Source organism: Brienomyrus brachyistius, chromosome 19 (genome assembly GCF_023856365.1).
Source record: "Brienomyrus brachyistius isolate T26 chromosome 19, BBRACH_0.4, whole genome shotgun sequence".
NCBI classification, from domain to species: domain Eukaryota; kingdom Metazoa; phylum Chordata; class Actinopteri; order Osteoglossiformes; family Mormyridae; genus Brienomyrus; species Brienomyrus brachyistius.
The window spans coordinates 20,747,973-20,763,931 of record NC_064551.1 but is presented as its reverse complement, the minus strand read 5'-3'; the positions used below and the strand labels follow the sequence as shown (position 1 = coordinate 20,763,931).

At 42.6% G+C, this 15,959-nt stretch overlaps 1 protein-coding gene and 1 long non-coding RNA gene across 2 annotated transcripts in view; one reads left to right on the top strand and one right to left on the bottom strand.

Moving 5' to 3' along the window:
• Positions 1–3,468, bottom strand: part of eya4 (EYA transcriptional coactivator and phosphatase 4) — a 49,409-nt gene extending 45,941 nt beyond the window's left edge. Inside the window, 1 exon segment of the mRNA XM_048985225.1 lies at positions 2,847–3,468. The gene's annotated coding sequence lies outside the window, so the exon portion shown is untranslated.
• On the top strand, positions 341–15,732 carry LOC125714533 (uncharacterized). The gene is made up of 3 exons (XR_007383770.1): positions 341–455; positions 15,058–15,138; positions 15,594–15,732. It is a non-coding gene; the product is annotated as an uncharacterized LOC125714533 (long non-coding RNA).
• Positions 15,733–15,959: the final 227 nt, after the last annotated feature.

Genomic DNA, 15,959 nt, shown 5'->3' with positions numbered 1-15,959 from the left:
AACTAGCGGCCTTCCCTCAGACAAATACGCTCAAGTACATTTGCGGCATTAAGCTCAGACGAAGCCTCGACCTTCACTGAATAAGCTACTGTTCCCCCTCCCGCCTACGTCCCGATTTCACGGCACACACAGGCCAGTCTGTATACCATAAACACCCAACATCGCATGCAAGCCTGTCCAACAGTTTCCCCGCTCTGCTGGTGCCCCCCCACTGTCTTCTGGAGGGCTTCTCTCTCCGTGGAAAGGCGGTCTTACAGTCTCATACTGCTCAAATACAGCTCTGCCGCTCTTTGTTCTTAACAACTGTCCGAATAGAGAACGGATGATGCATGTGAAGGGAGTAAGAGGGAAAAAAAAGGTGTATTCTGCTGTGTCCTCCTAGGAGAACAGTGCTTTTTAATTATTTTCAGCTCCTCTTCATCTGAAACCAAAGACAATAATGCTTCAGCTTGAAGGTTAGACATGATGAATTGATTTTCTCCTGTTATCTGAAACCTCTACTGAGGACATTTACACATATCTTATTTAGTGCACTGTGATTTTTATAAGCAATTATTCCATTAAAAAAGGTTGGTATTAAACTTTTCATGCAGAATGATACCAACCTCAGCAATATTTCTGCCATCTCTAATAAATGTGTTATTTTTATTTTTAACTTTCAGCGCGTGATGGCCAATACAACTAAATGGCGGCATATCATACAATCGTAACTGCTATTCTTCTTGATAAAGGGAGGGTTTATTGTGCAATATATTATACCATTTTGATTAATTTGACACTGAAAGTATTACATTACAAACAGTTAAAACAACCGTTTACGTCTAAATGAAATTAATTTCTTTATACTACAAAATGTCAGCAGGAAATACCGTAACTTCCTCAGGATTCCTTTTAAATGGCGCAAAGAAAAATAAGGGTTCAGATTCCCCATTCTTAAACATCAGTTTCCTTTACTAAAAGAAACACGCATTCGCCCCGCAATGAAATATAAAATAGTCTGCAAATTAATATCTAGTACACGCATATGTAAGAATGTAATACTTTAACACCTGACATGAGGGCGTTTCTAAAATTAAACAATACGTACACCTTGATTATGCCTCCAGATATTAACGCAAAAAACACCGAAAATACACGAGAATATTTATACTCAATTTTAAAGACGATAATAAATTTTAAAGCAAGAATTTTTAATATCGGTCTTTATGTGTCTCTCAGTACCAAACCTGAAGTAAAAATGTTTCGGAGAAGGTTACACAACCAGCGTCATAGGCCTAATAAAGAAAGGAATATATCACAAATAATTCTACAGCTTCCAAAGGTACAATGGCTTTAACACCAGATAATGTGTATTCAAGTAGGCTATCGCGTTCATACTAAAAGACTGCGACATATTCCTTCTTTTGAGAGTGTAAGAGTCACAGTAATAATTTTACATTTATATATTCACTGTGATTAGAGTTTAATTAGTTGAAAGTGTAAATAATGTAAGGACACGCCCTACAATTTCGTGATGTTTATTTTTGTAAATTCGTTAACATCACTGAAATCAAGACTCTACCAAACGTTACCTCAACACAGATGTTAATATCAGAGGACCCGCTATTTAATCTTATTTATGTCCGTCAATCAGTATTCAGTCTTCCCCAAGCCAATTTATGATTATATGGCAATGCGTGGTAAGGCCTAAAAATCAATTATTCGCACTAAAAACATTTACGAATATAAGCCATTATATTATTCTCGTGTGAGACTAACTTGTGATTGTTTTTTTTAGAAAAGATATTTCCAAAGTCCGAATCAGTTTAGGCCTCGAACGAATAATGGGTACGTCGTGCTCCAAATAAAACTGTCCGGAGCTCCCAAAACAAAAGAAGTGGGTCGTGAATAAATACGTGTTAAGTATAAGCCCTTAATGCGAAATTCAACCTGTATGTTTTCTGAGGTATCAGATTTTTGAAGTGTCTGTAATGACAGCAAGACAGGCTGACAGCCAAGTTTCAACTGAGGTTGAACGTAGGACCCGTAGTGTCAGGATGAGAATCCTATTTCCTACATATCAAGTATGAACACAAACTCCACGTGGACCCGGAGAGAGATCCTGCCTCAAAGTAAAAACTGAAGCCACAGACGAACAAACAAACAAGACATCGCGCAGAAATGTGACAAATTCAGGCTCACTGCGCTTAGGCACGGACAAGCCAAGTCGGTGTTTTTTAAAATAAATAAATAACAAAACAAACAAACAAACATATAAACAAGCGGTGAATTTAATTTTCTTGCAAAGTGGATAAATTAAAATCCCCCGGCTGTCTTAAAAATTATTTTGGTAATGTATTAAAATTTAATAACTTCTTGTTACCACACCATAGCAAGTATTTTTTTTAGTAAGCAAAATTATTTATATTAATAGAACATAATGTAAAGCTGTTCAAATTCACATTATACGTGGGTTTTCGTGTGCTCGTACGTTTATTTGGTATAATTCTATTTTACCAGAAATAAATTATGCCTTTCTCATTTTAGTGGGAAGTTTTTGATACGACAATATACAACAAATCGACCACAAAATAATAACCATTCATCTCCCGACAAGTTAACTGAAGGCGAAAGTTCGCGTAAATATTAAACCTTCGAACTTGTAGCGCGTCAGCAGTTTTAAGTCCGTTAAAATTTACTATGAATTGCCAATTAATTTGCTGTATAGTTAATAGGTTATCTCGAAGGAGCGACAGTTCACCGGTTTACAAATAAATGCATTCTGCGTTTAACAGTGATTTTATAATATTAAAGTAAATCAATACAAATTAGAAGCACATTGGCTAAAGAAATATAAGTATCCTGACCTGACGTGGTAGATCTCCGAAGCTTCAATAAAATATCCCACTTATTCTCCGCTTCATATATTCATTCCATCGATACTGTCATCCCAGGATAGCTCTTAGGGCGATGGGAATTAAAAGCTTGTTCGCTTCTCCCAGCGCTGTCAATGAAATGATGTACTTCTTCGGTGTTCCAGCAGTCGGGCTGCCTATAGATACTGCCCGATAACTGTAGCAATGATAGCAAAACAAGAAAGATCGCAAAATAAATTAAAGATAAATAATTCACGTTAAGAACAATTCTGTGCGATCGTTGTGCAAAACGCTGCCTTGCACCGTGAAAAGTTTTTTTCTTCCAAAATCCTTTTTTTTGCAATTCGGTACAAAAGTTTCTCAAAATACACTCTAACACGCCTCAGTATTAAGGTCCTGGCGCAGCAGCCAATTTAATCACATGGCAGAGCGCATGCGCGGCAGCTGCCATGCGGAAACCATTTGGCAAGGGTTCAACATTAATGGGATACAGCAGGGAAGGGCTGAGGAATCTGAAATGAATTTCTTATTAATAGTTGAGTCCGCAATAGCCCTAGAGCTCTGATATTTATATATTGCATTTCTTACTCTATTTCGCTTTCACAACAATATGGCAATGCAAAATAGTTTTGACTGTGTTTTGCAGTTAGTTAAGACCGCCCTTTATCTTGAATTATGTTGTATGGTGTATCCGTTGCTTTTCGCTTGGCCCTCTGTTTAATTTAATCGTTTGAGAAGTATTCTTAAATACATGGACTAATCAAATGCATTAAGGTAGATCCGCTTGAACTACTGCTTTCTCGAGGTTTTTCACGGACCGGGACACCCGGGCGTTGGCGGTCTTTAGAGTCTCAATAAGTGTTCACGTTACTGGCGATCTGTGTACATAACGATCGAGGGCTTCCCGTTTGTCTCGAAGTACATTTCGGTTAAAGTTTTGTAAATAAACTGGCTTCTGTGTTCTAAAATCAACCAAGCCGCGTTATGTTTTCTCTCTTCAAATAAAATACCGGCCTTAGACATTAAGAAGTAGAGACTAGGCGATGTCGTGTGGTGAGTCATGACCAGGAACTGCACGGCCATTCATTTAGAAAGTAAAGTGTGTTATCAATATGGATAAAAAATAGAAATGTTTATTTTGAATTGAATGCATTCCGCGAGCATATGACCGAGAACAATCAATAAAAAACCCACAAGTCTGGTTTCCAAAAACAGCAACAAAGATAACCAATTTCAGTTTTGTTGTACATCCGTTCCTGCATTTAAGCGGCTGCAGTAAACTTAATTTTAATGTTTTGTGCCATGGCAAACAGAAAGCAGTAATTATAACAATAAAGATCCCAATCACAGTACAACGTAGTTATAATGAAATATTTTTATGAATATATCAGATTTGATATATGTAATTTAATAAAACCGTCACGCAGATTTTTCTTTTCATGTATAGCAAGTTCAGTATAGCTGCTTCTGTTGTCTTTTAAATATACGCATTGATATATGAAGCCTGTTCAAAGAGGCATGATGGCGGGGGTCAAAATGGAATTAATCTGGACGCTAACGTATGGCGTATGTTGCAGCTACTTACACGGGTGACACTTTCATCCAAAGCAACTTATCATTTCTGACTATTTATATAGCCGGATGTTTTTTCTCGACATATTCACGCCTGGAATCGTGCTCAAGGGACTTAAAACAGGAACAACAAGATCCGTGGTCTGGACCGCCATGTGGGGCAGCATATGCGTGTATATAATGTTAACGTAAATACATCCATTTATCTTCTAACCACGGCGACATAAATCTATGGAAAACGTAAATGTGTATAATCCAATACATCATAATCAAGTTTAAAAAAGGTTTCACGAAAATTAGTAATTTTACCGTTATATTTTCTTAGCCAGTGGTTTTATTTTGTAAATGTTTTTGTATATACGGTGTGATATTGAAAAACACTGGTTGTCTTTGTTGCTTTTCCTGTACTGGATTCTTTGAACTTTTACAGGTAGAAAAACTTAAGCATTTGAAAGCCGCCTAGGAATCATTCATGCAGCACTTCAGGACCCCGCAGCTGTCGGGGGGGAAAATGTTGCATCATAGGCTTCATTGAGATTTATTGACAGATTTTCAAAGCATTAGAAATATTAATTGCTTTGGAAAGTCAGCTGTGATGACCTAGCCCTTAAGGTACTGGTTCAGGCATACGGACAGGTTTGCATCTTGAGGTTTGGGGTAATATTCTGGCTCAAATAGTCTGCATGTGAATATCCTGTTTTAACACTGGTGTGTTTTCAAGAATTTCCCAATCTGTTCTATGCTTCCAAAATCAGGCTGCCTTCCACAATGACTCCCAACTAGAGAACAACCTTCGGAAACTGGAAGTCAAAGTGCCCTGGTGACCAGTGACTTTTTCTGTTGACCTCAACTCTAGTTATTTCATCTACAGAACATTGTAATCTATTCTATTGTTACAATAGCAGAGATTGGTTTCTGTGTGCTACAATACAACTTTTTTTTTTTTTTTTTAAAGAAGTGTCCTGAATTTTACGCATTCGGCAGACCGCTGTCAGATTCCTTTGTTTCGTTACTAAAACATTTATTTGGAGTCTTACTCCGAATGCTGCAGAACGTTTTTTTTTTTCCCCGATGCGGCCTGGTTTTGTGGAAAGTCTGCTCTGTGTACGAACGTATGAAGGATGGTGACATCAGCGTTTCTGCCTGATCAAGCGAGCTGGTTTACAAATTACACGGTGTTTTCTGCATTTATATGATTTGTTTAAAGTTCTCCCGGGCACTTTCGTTGTTTGTTCTCTGGAATGTTCTCTAACACAAGCCAAATTTCCACCCCCCCCCCTCTCCACACCAGCCCCCTTCTCCAAACACAGGGAGCCAAGCGTTTCAGCACTGGTTCCATTTTGTGGTATGGACAGTTGCCTAGTAGACTTTGGATCAGTACAGCTCCCTGAGCTTGTTATACTAGTCAAGACACTCCAGATCCATGCTCTGGCCTCCCTTTGACCAGATACACTAAACTAAGGGGACAAGAAAAAAAAAGAATCACCTTGAATCAACTCTCAAATATACATTAGGGTGTTCAGGCGCATGTGATGCAACACTTGGGAATGATTTTTGTCTTGGTAGAACCGTTGAACAATAAAAGCATTGTTGGACCCAAATACTTTTTCCTTGGTTGAATTTTTAAAATATTTTCCTAAGTTTTGCCTCAATCTCAAAAATCAGATTGACATTTAAAGTTTACTTAGCTACTGGTACTGTCACTGACGGAAACCAGCATGTGAGTCACCAAATGTGCGACGTCTGGTTAATTTCCCCTCCCCGTACCTGCTGCAATTTACCACACAATGGAAAGAAGGCATGATGTCATTTGCTTACTGTGCTCACCTTCTACCAACATGTCTAGGGGAAAAAAAAAAAAAAACAGCAGGAGGGGGACAACCCGGCAACAATATGCTGTCAATCTGACACGCAGTGGTGCCTGCAGTGTGGCAGCCGTGCTGGTTACGCCCACCTCCAGTAACAGCACCTCCCGCGATACGGTTTCCAGTGGCACCACGGCAGGAGACAGCATTCCCCACCGACAGCTCCCCCGGCGATTACGTTTCCTGGGACAGCGCCTCTACGTGACAGCGTTCCCCGCCGGGCGTTCCCCCACCGAGAGCCAGTGCTCCTCACTGGCCTGGCATCCTGTGGCATGAACGTTGAGGAATGGACACGGTGTCACATTCCCCCGCTGGCATGGCACGGCGCAGATTAGCCCCCGCCGACGTCACGGCCTGAGTGGTGAGGGAATCGGTATACTAAGAACTGGCATTAAAGGCCGCAACCGGTGCTTGGTGCACAGATGCGAGACCCGGTCGATATATCAATAAAATCGGTAACACGAGACGTGCTGACCCGTGGAGGAAAAAGGATATCGGGACTCAGTTATGTTTCAGAACCTGAAATATTCAGCAGTACTGACAGAGAGAGAGAGAGAGAGAGAGACACTGAAAGATTTATATGATAGCATATCGGGGACTGGAGATGTTGGACCAGTATTCTCCCCCGTCCTACCCAGCAACCTCCGTTTCCTTCCAAACGCTAAGTGTAAGAGACCCAATTGGTGTGCAGTCAAACAATAACTTTGTGAGGTGATTGACAGAATCGTCAAAATAAATTTAAAATTCAGGCCGACCGAAGCTCAAAATAGCTAGGACGGTGGTTGATCCAAAAATCTCCCTGAGCATGTCCATGTGAGGGCTTGGCAGGGGTGCTCGTAGGCTTGACCCCTGGCCCCCTCCCTACTCCTCCCTCCCCAAACCCTCCCACCCACCTTAGACTAACAGACCACGCAAGCCATATGACCCTCTAGGGGAAGCGTCGACCTGAAGGAATTAAAGGACCTTCGCCTGTTGACATTTCTTTTGTTGCTAATTAGCAAGAACTAATTTAAAGGGTTCTTTTCTCAGAAGTTGTTTTGTGGAGGACAGGACCAGGTGGGTCTATTTTTTTAGACAGCTGTTACTTGGAGGGGGGGTGAAAAAAAAAGTTTAGTATCTTGCCAAGTCAGGCCCCATGATTCTTATGAGGGGTGAGAAAATGCCATTTAGCTCAGTAGTATTTATAGATATGTAAGAAACTTTTGCCTGGGACTGTGCTGACGACGTAGAACAAGAAGACATTTCCAGAAGTGTCTGTCAAACAAAGTATAAAAATAATCAGTGAAAGACAGGCCAAGTCATTTTGTATCACAGTAGGCATGTGACACTGAAGAATGTCAGCATGACTTATTATCATTACTACAATCTCCCTCCGTGTCGCTAAGCTCGTCCCATTCCAGCTCCTCAATGGGTTTCCCAAATGGTGGAGGAGCCGCTTTTACTTCAGGGCTGCTGTCATGCGACTTCCCACGGTGGCAGATTTTCAGCGCGCTCTGCACGGGAGCATCGTGAAACTAAAAAAATAAATAAATAAAGTAGTCCGTACATTGTCGCGTTGCAATCGTCTGCCAGGCAATATCGTCCGATATCGGTGGCGTTGCCAGTGGTTATGAAAAGGAGCATGAGTAAATTTACACGTATATGCATAAACAAACAATATAAATTTTCGCTTTCCTGTAGTTTGATATATGATCTCATGAGCAGGTTAATGTTTTACGACCGTGTTTTTACCTTCACACCTAACTGAGAGCGTTCCACGACTGGTAATTGACCCATAAGGCACTAAGTAGGTTATATCTGTCTAATGTCTTCCCACGGGTATGAGTGCATCCCGCGAGACCAGTTTTGGGACATTACTCTGCGCCCGTCGACAGCTGTGCGTTCCGTAGTGGCGGAAAGCCGCAAGCGAGAAAACCGAACCGATTCCCAGCTGAGACGCGGGATAGAGCCAGGATCGATGGGCGGACGTAGGTCTGCGTTTCTGCTTTCGGCCCCCGGTCCAGTGCAGCAGGAAGGAAACAGCCTTCTCTGGAAACTGTAAACGGTCACTGGAAACCAGTAAAACCCATAATGAACACATGCAGTCACTAGTGCCCTAATTGCTACAGCAGGCTACCACTGGGAGGAACAAAGGAAATATTTAGCACGTCATAAATTTCCGTAGCGTCCTGTCGAGTGGCTTGAGTTCGGATTACGCTTCTATAACTGGGTATTTCTAAGTGAAATTCACTGTCGTTTCGTGAAACTGGGAGCACTGGTTTGTTTTGGTCAATGTGATGTGTCAGATTACTGAGCCAATCGCTCCTGTCGGAAACTCGTGGATATTTCTAATCAGTTCAAAACAGCATTCAGTTGCTGATTACACTGTTTCTTTGTCAGTTTTTTTTTTTTTAAAGAAAATTAGGTCTGGTGCTGATTTAGATAAACACTATATGTTTTCTCACTTTAGGGGGGGAAACGCTGAACTTGTGTACAGGAATATTAATTCGTCAAAACAAGAAAGGTCTCCCTCTTGGCTGACCATGGGGTCTCTGTTTGGAGAAGCCAGCAGAAAAATGAGCGCTCCAGATGGCATCTGTACTTCCTCAATCCCCGCTCAATTAACATAATTAATCGATTAATTTAAACACATGGCAGTGTGCGAGTCACACCTTAAGTAATAATGGGCCATGCATATACAGGTTATTCTTTCTTGATATCAGGTCCTGTCGCCCGGTTTTACATAACCGACACGAGATGTCGTGAGCATGGTGGCTAGTTGGTTAGAACTGCATCATACATCCAGCGCTGGGCATTTGAGTCTTGCAATTTGTTCTGTGTATATAGCGTAGGCATCTTCTCCTTGTGACGTGAGAATTCCCTCCCACAGTCTATGGACATGCAGTTAAGTCAAGGGATGTCTCTAAATTGGCCGCAGTGAACGTCTGTGTACCTTCTGATTGGCTGGCACTCATATAGGTTGCTTCTCGGCCATACGTCCCACGTTGCTTGGGATCGACTCCAGCCCCCCAGACCCGCTCTAGAAGAAGCGGTTGGAAGATGGATGGATGTTGCCAGTCTTTGACTGACGGTTGGCAAAAGTGCTGTGAAAAGGTCCCATTAAAAAGCAAGTTAGCTTGCTAGCTTTATTCAGTGCCGCACGGACCCATTGATTTATTTAATGCTTTATAAGATCGTTAGTACGGCTTCGGATGGACGTAATCGGCAGTAATAGGAAGGAGACATTGCATTTCTCAGATCTCAGACAATGTCTTCTCCAGCTACAGGCCAATGGGAGAAGTTAATGACAAGCTTTCTCTGTCACTCCCTTTCCGGTGTCGCACTCGTATGACTTTTGCAGCTCTCAGAGATGCTAGGATCACAGGGGGACGCTTTTGTCCTGAAGAATATGACGACAAGAATGTCATAAAGAGCGTCTGAAATCTGTTACAAAGAAAAAGCTGCCTGGCTAATGTTTTTTTTTTCTTTTAATAATGGCTGCCAACAAATTGCTTTGCCATTTGTTGGCGTTTTCTTTTATTTTCATTATTTTTCTGAGTGTAGGAGTAATACTGGCCCTAGACCTTTTTTTACGGCTGGACTCGCGTACAGCTACTGTTGCAGATCCAACATCTTGCTTCACGTAAATTGAATGGTTTATGGTTTTGCGCGTAATATTTTAGTATTACATCAATCTCGGGAGACGGGACTTTCGCAAAACATTCCATATTTCAGACTCTCTTTAATCTCAAATACAGTTTAACGACCATGAGTAAAAGCTATTTGCAGAGCGTGATATACTCTGTCTGGAGTATTTTATTTTTATTTTCTTCGCAAAAAAAATAACCTCCACATGTATTTTTTTTTAGCTGAGATACGAAGATGTAGCCGGCAAGGGGGAGTGGTTTGCGTGGAGCATGGATCGCTGGGCTGGAGTTACGTTATTTCCAAAAACATTCCTGCAATATCGTATTTCAGACTGTCACTCTGTTATATACATCTTGTTATATCTGTGGGTGATGGATCTTTGTGCAGTTTGTACAGTGAGTTTTAAAGACCTGTTATGAATGTGGACATCTGCTTGAACTAATGTTTGAGCAAAAACAGACCTCGGTATCTCAGAATGGCAGTGGTGGGTGGGGGGGGGGGGACCCTTCGAAAGCGAAAGCACCAAAGCACATGACATGGGTCATACAGCTGGCTGCTTGTGTGGTACCGGGAGCAGACGAGAAGTGTTTCTGCTATGCTAACACCGGTCTGAGGGGTGGAGGGCAAATCAATTCTGACTTCAGCTGAGGTGACCCAGTAGCATTTAATGGGCTTTTTGTACGGGGCTGGCCCACCTGCAGTGGGGTTGGGGGGGGGGGAGAAGAGTTCACACAGCTGTAGATAATGTTCAGTTCCCGCTTGGTGTGCCCCCCCCCCCCCCAACAAACTGCCCGCCGCCTCTGCTGCAGGACTCTGTTCTCATAAGCTTTGAATGCCGCTGATCTCATATGCAGAAGTGTGGTCACAACTGGCCCTGGCCTTAGGCTGTTTTGCAGCCCCCCTGGGGGCTTTAATGGGAGCCAAATTGCTAATAGTTCCTCATTAGCCCTTTGTTTAATGGTCCGGTTTGAAGATGGGGCTGTACAGCGCTTACCCAGACTCCAGCATAAGGTCACAGAGTGCCATAACTCACACAAAGTTAAATGTTCTGCACAAGATGTATATTTATTTACATACTTTTTTGTATGTATTATTTGATAGGTTTTATGTGTTTATACTAGTGACCAAAATTGTGGATACACCTTATATTTTTGACATTGCGCTTTAAAAATTACTACATGAATATTGGCGATAATGTTTCTAAACAATCAAAGCATGTTTGCAAATATGTATTAGATGGAAGTAACTTGAGTAAATGGAATGAGGTTCTGTAGTCTCTAAACATTTGAAGTGTTTTCATAATTGTGACCATTAGTGCATGTAATTATCTTTTTTCCCGCATAATGAATCATGTGCACGTAAAAAAAAAAAAAACATTGTGCATGAAATTCTCAATCAGGGCTTTTCAACTCTGGCCCTCAATTCAGAATCCAGGCCTTGTTTTCAGTTGTCCCAGGTAGTTAGTTTAATAATTACTGATTTTGATTGGCCACAGAGGGTGTTCCACAAAGCAGGATTTCTTGCTTAGCTGGATAACCTGTTGGATTTAAAGTAGTCTGGGCTAAATGGACTTTATGTTCATTCACATACATTTAGCTCAGCCCCCTTACATTTGACAAGTTAACTGGCTCAGCAAAAAATCCTGCTTTCTGGAAAACCCTCCCTGGTTCACAGGTAAAAGAAGGCTGGAGAATCAGCAGTACTGGGCCCTTGAGGAGATCAACTCGAATAGCCCAATTCTAAATGGCTTGTTGATATTTAAAAACACTGTTAAAACATAAGAAAAAACCAACACTGTTGATGAAATTCAGATCATATATGCGCAGCATTAATTATGTAGATGGAATAGTGCATGGAATAGTAGTATTTAGGAAAAGAGGGTGGGGGTAGCAGACGGCATGGCGGAAGCCCTGACAAATGGTGGCATGCAAGGGGGCAGCCTCCCCCGGGAATGTGTGACAGGGAAACGCTGCCACCTGTGTTCTGTGCACCTGTCTCCCGGCTCTGCCGTGGCGAGAGAGGAGGCCACTCGTCTGCTGATAAATAATTTCCAGGACAGAGAAACGGTGTCATGCATTGCAGCCAACCTTACGGCCACAATAGCAACATGGCATGCTAAGCCCTCCAGAGCGATAAGCCACGCCTCTTCGCAGCGGCCTTTCCCAGCCCTCTCTTAAAGAGACGTTGACCTATCAGTTTGGTCATGAGTGAGGTGGCCAGGCCCTCTAAATCACAGAACCCAGTGGGGCTCACTGGGTGGGGCAAGACCCCAAAGTCATGACGCTCTCAAGATGAACGTTTTGCCTGAACACAATGAGAGCACGCCAGACAACCTTAATGTGTCCTGCGTCATGGCAGCCTTTGCATCATGCTAAACGCCTGAGCAAGAAACACGTGGCATGGTGTACGTCCCTCTCCTCGCCGTCGACCGTTCCTCCGCACTCCCTGGGTGGGACTTCCAAAACAAAAAAGGGTGATCGCGAGGGCGGGAGGGTGGAGGGGTTACGCGATCATCACTCTCCACATTAATCCGATGTTTCCTTTTCTAGGGTGTGAGCTGGTCCAGCTAGAAGTGTCGGGTGACAGACGTGTCACCCTGTTAAAAACAGATCAGTGTGAAAATGAAAAAGTGAATTAAAACATACTATGATAGTACTTTCCAAATTATACTATTGCAGTGTAAGTAGTGCTGTGTAAGGTGTACTATCTAAATGATACTAACACATTTTAAGAAGTGTTGTCGGAATTACATTATTATTGTGTAAGTACTACATGCAAAATGATACTAATACTGAGCATGTAGTACTGTCTAAAGTATATTATTACATTGTGTAAGTAGCATTGTGTAAGTAGTATAGTTAAAATGATAGTAATACTGTGTAAGGAGGACAGTCTAAATAGCACTTTTACTGTGTTTGCAGTACAATTTAAATGATACTGTAGTCTTGTCAGAATTGTACTGTTATTGTGCAAGAAGTGCTTTGTAAATTATACTATTACAGCTTAAGTATCCGTCCATACATCCATTTTCTCCAACCGCTTGTCCCATTCAGGGTCGCAGGGGGTCCGGAGCCTATCCTGGAGGCTATAGGTGCAAGGCGGGGAACAACCCAGGATGGGGGGCCAACCCATCGCAGGGCACACTCACACACCACTCACTCACGCACTCACACCAAAAGCTATTTGGTAACTCCAAATAACCACATCATGTTTTCAGACTGTGGGGGGATGGGGGAAACCGGAGTACCTGGAACAAACTCCCATGACAACACAGGAAGAACACGTAAACTCACACACATGGAACCATGGCAGAGACTTGAACGGTGGTCCCAGGGGTGTAAGGGAACAGGGCTAACCACTGCGGCATCATGGTACCCTACAGCATAAGTAGTGCCGTCAGAATTACACTCATTTTTGTGCATGCAGTATGATCAAAACGACACTAGCGCTGTGTAAGTGGGACAGTCTAAATTATACTATTTTGATGTAGGTACTATGACCATACTACTTACAAAATATAAATAATACTATTATAGTGTGAATAATACTATTATTGTATAAGTAGTATGGTCAGAATAATACTAATACTGTGCAGGTAGCACTGTCTAAATCAGGAGTGGGAAACCTGATCCACGGAGGGCCGGTGTGGGTGCGAGTTTTTGGGATGGCCTCTCAATCAGCCAATAACAGTGGGTCCCCAGGGCTGGAGTTGAGAACCCCTGTTTTATTATTGGCTGTTTGAGAGGTCATCCCCACACCGACCCTCTGTGGAACAGGTTCCCCACCCCTGGTCTAAATGATACTAAGTAATACTGTATAAGTAGTACCCTCAAAATGGTATTATTGTGCAAGCAGTGCAGACAAAATTATACAATTATTGTGTAAGTAGCACTGTCTAAATGATATTAAGTAGAACGTGTATATAGTACAGTGTGATACTTAGTACTGTGTAAGTAGCACTGTTTAAATGATACTGTTAGTACGTATGTAGTACTATCTAAATGATAATATTACTGTGTAACTAGTACTGTCTAAGTGATACTAAGTAAATATGTTGAAGTCGTACGGTTGCTCCTATTTCTGATTCAGTCGTTGGCATATCCTTGTGGCCTTTTATGTAACTTGTTGTGCAGAATGGACTATTTTGGGGAGGAGGGCAAGTATTCCTCCGGTGGGGGGCTGGGCCAGAGCGAAGGACTAAAATTGGACCCTGTCAGCAGGCCATCCACTGTCTTGGGTGGGTAGCGCGAGCGGAGCCGTTGGTGTGTCACTGCCGGAGAACCGTGGGGCTGTGGAATGCCAGGAGCCTCCCCCCCCCCCATCCACCCCCAGTCTCCTCTGCAACCTTCCCTCCACACCCACCTGCTCCCCCTCTTCTCCCTCGAGCCTTCACATTCACTTTCTCAGCCACCTGCCCCCACTTCATTCCGGCCTTCGCTGCTCCTCCAGGTCCCAAACTCTCCCCACTCCCTCTTTTCTTTTCACCCCTTACTCTCCTGTCCCTTAGAAGGGCAAAGGTCAAACCTAATCTCAGCTCTCAGGTCAATCTCACCCCCGAGCGTCACGTTTAGGAATCGCTACCGAAATCACCTGAAAGAATTCACGTTTAAAGGCCCGAGGCCGACACGAGTGTAAAGTGGATGGACAGGAGCGAGATGGGAACTCAAAGTGAAGTGTTTGACAAATGAAGTTATCGGTGATAAATTATCAGATGCAAAGCATCAGAGAATCATCCAAATCCAAGAGTCATTCAGGAAACATTCATATGATAAAAAAAAAACGGCTTTGACTTTTTTCTTAGTGTTCCTTTGCGGTTGAAAGGCTGCAGAGCTGCTCAGTGAAGTCGGGGACTAACTGGGCGTGCCGGCCCTCCAGGTTACTTGGAGCTCCAGCACAGCACCTCCAACTCCGGATCATTGGCAAAGAGCCTCCAGCACAAATTACCCATCAGAGTCCATCTAGCATGGAGTTTTTGGGCCCCCCTAGTTAGGCAGGACTGTGAGATTATTGGTAGGAGCTCCTATGAGGAAATAACAGCACGCGTGGTTTCTCCATTTCATTCTCCATGAGTGCGACCTTCAACTCCGCCATGAATCCAGAGAACACTCTGTCCGCCTCTCGTCTTTTACTTCTTGCAGGCAGCCTCTACGCAGAGATTCCCCATGAGTGCAACTTGTTCTCCCCGCAGGACCTGTACCAAAATGGACAGCAATAAAGGAGTGAGTTAATAGTGTATGTGAGAGATAAACAGGCACAATTAGGATCGAAGGTGGTCACCCATAGGTGGCGTGGAACTAACTCACTTCCAGTGATTTATTAAACCAACTTTTTTAAACGCTTTTGCTTTGCGTGTCAAAACATGCCGAACTACACAATGTGAAACCAAATGCCGAACGAGAGAAACACAGAATTCCCAGTGAGACTAAATCACAAAACTAGCACATCTATAGCAAGTATAAATGCATAATTATTAATCAGAGTAGCACCAATACTTGAAGAATTACTCTTTATATATAGTTTCAAGCTAGGTTTTTACATCAAACTGTTTTATACGTGGATGCCAAATAAAAAAGTAGCCCAATTTGAGTCACCTTGGCAATGCTAAAAATAACATTCCTTCCCGGAGTATAATATAACCAAATATGTCTGGTGTTTTTTTTTTTTTCTCAATCAGGCCGCAACTTGGCTATACAAAGCAGCTGGGACCTGAGCATGAGGCAACCGCGCCAACCTGAGGCCCGTGCCAGCGGCTGCCCCGTGCCAATGACCCATCCGGGAGCATCAGTGAAATGCTGTATTGCAGATGCCGACCCAAGAGGCATCTATTCCGCCAAACTTGACAACGATAGACAAACAAAATCGCCTAGACGAACGTATGTTTGCACTGCTGATGAATGCAAATAATGCACAAATCTACCCAACACAGACACTGTTTGCCGTTGTAATGAGTTTGCGTTGGCTGTGTATGTTGACTATCATGACTAGCATGAAAGTCTTGCGTATGATTATCCTGTCTATTTATATGCCCTGTGGACCTTTT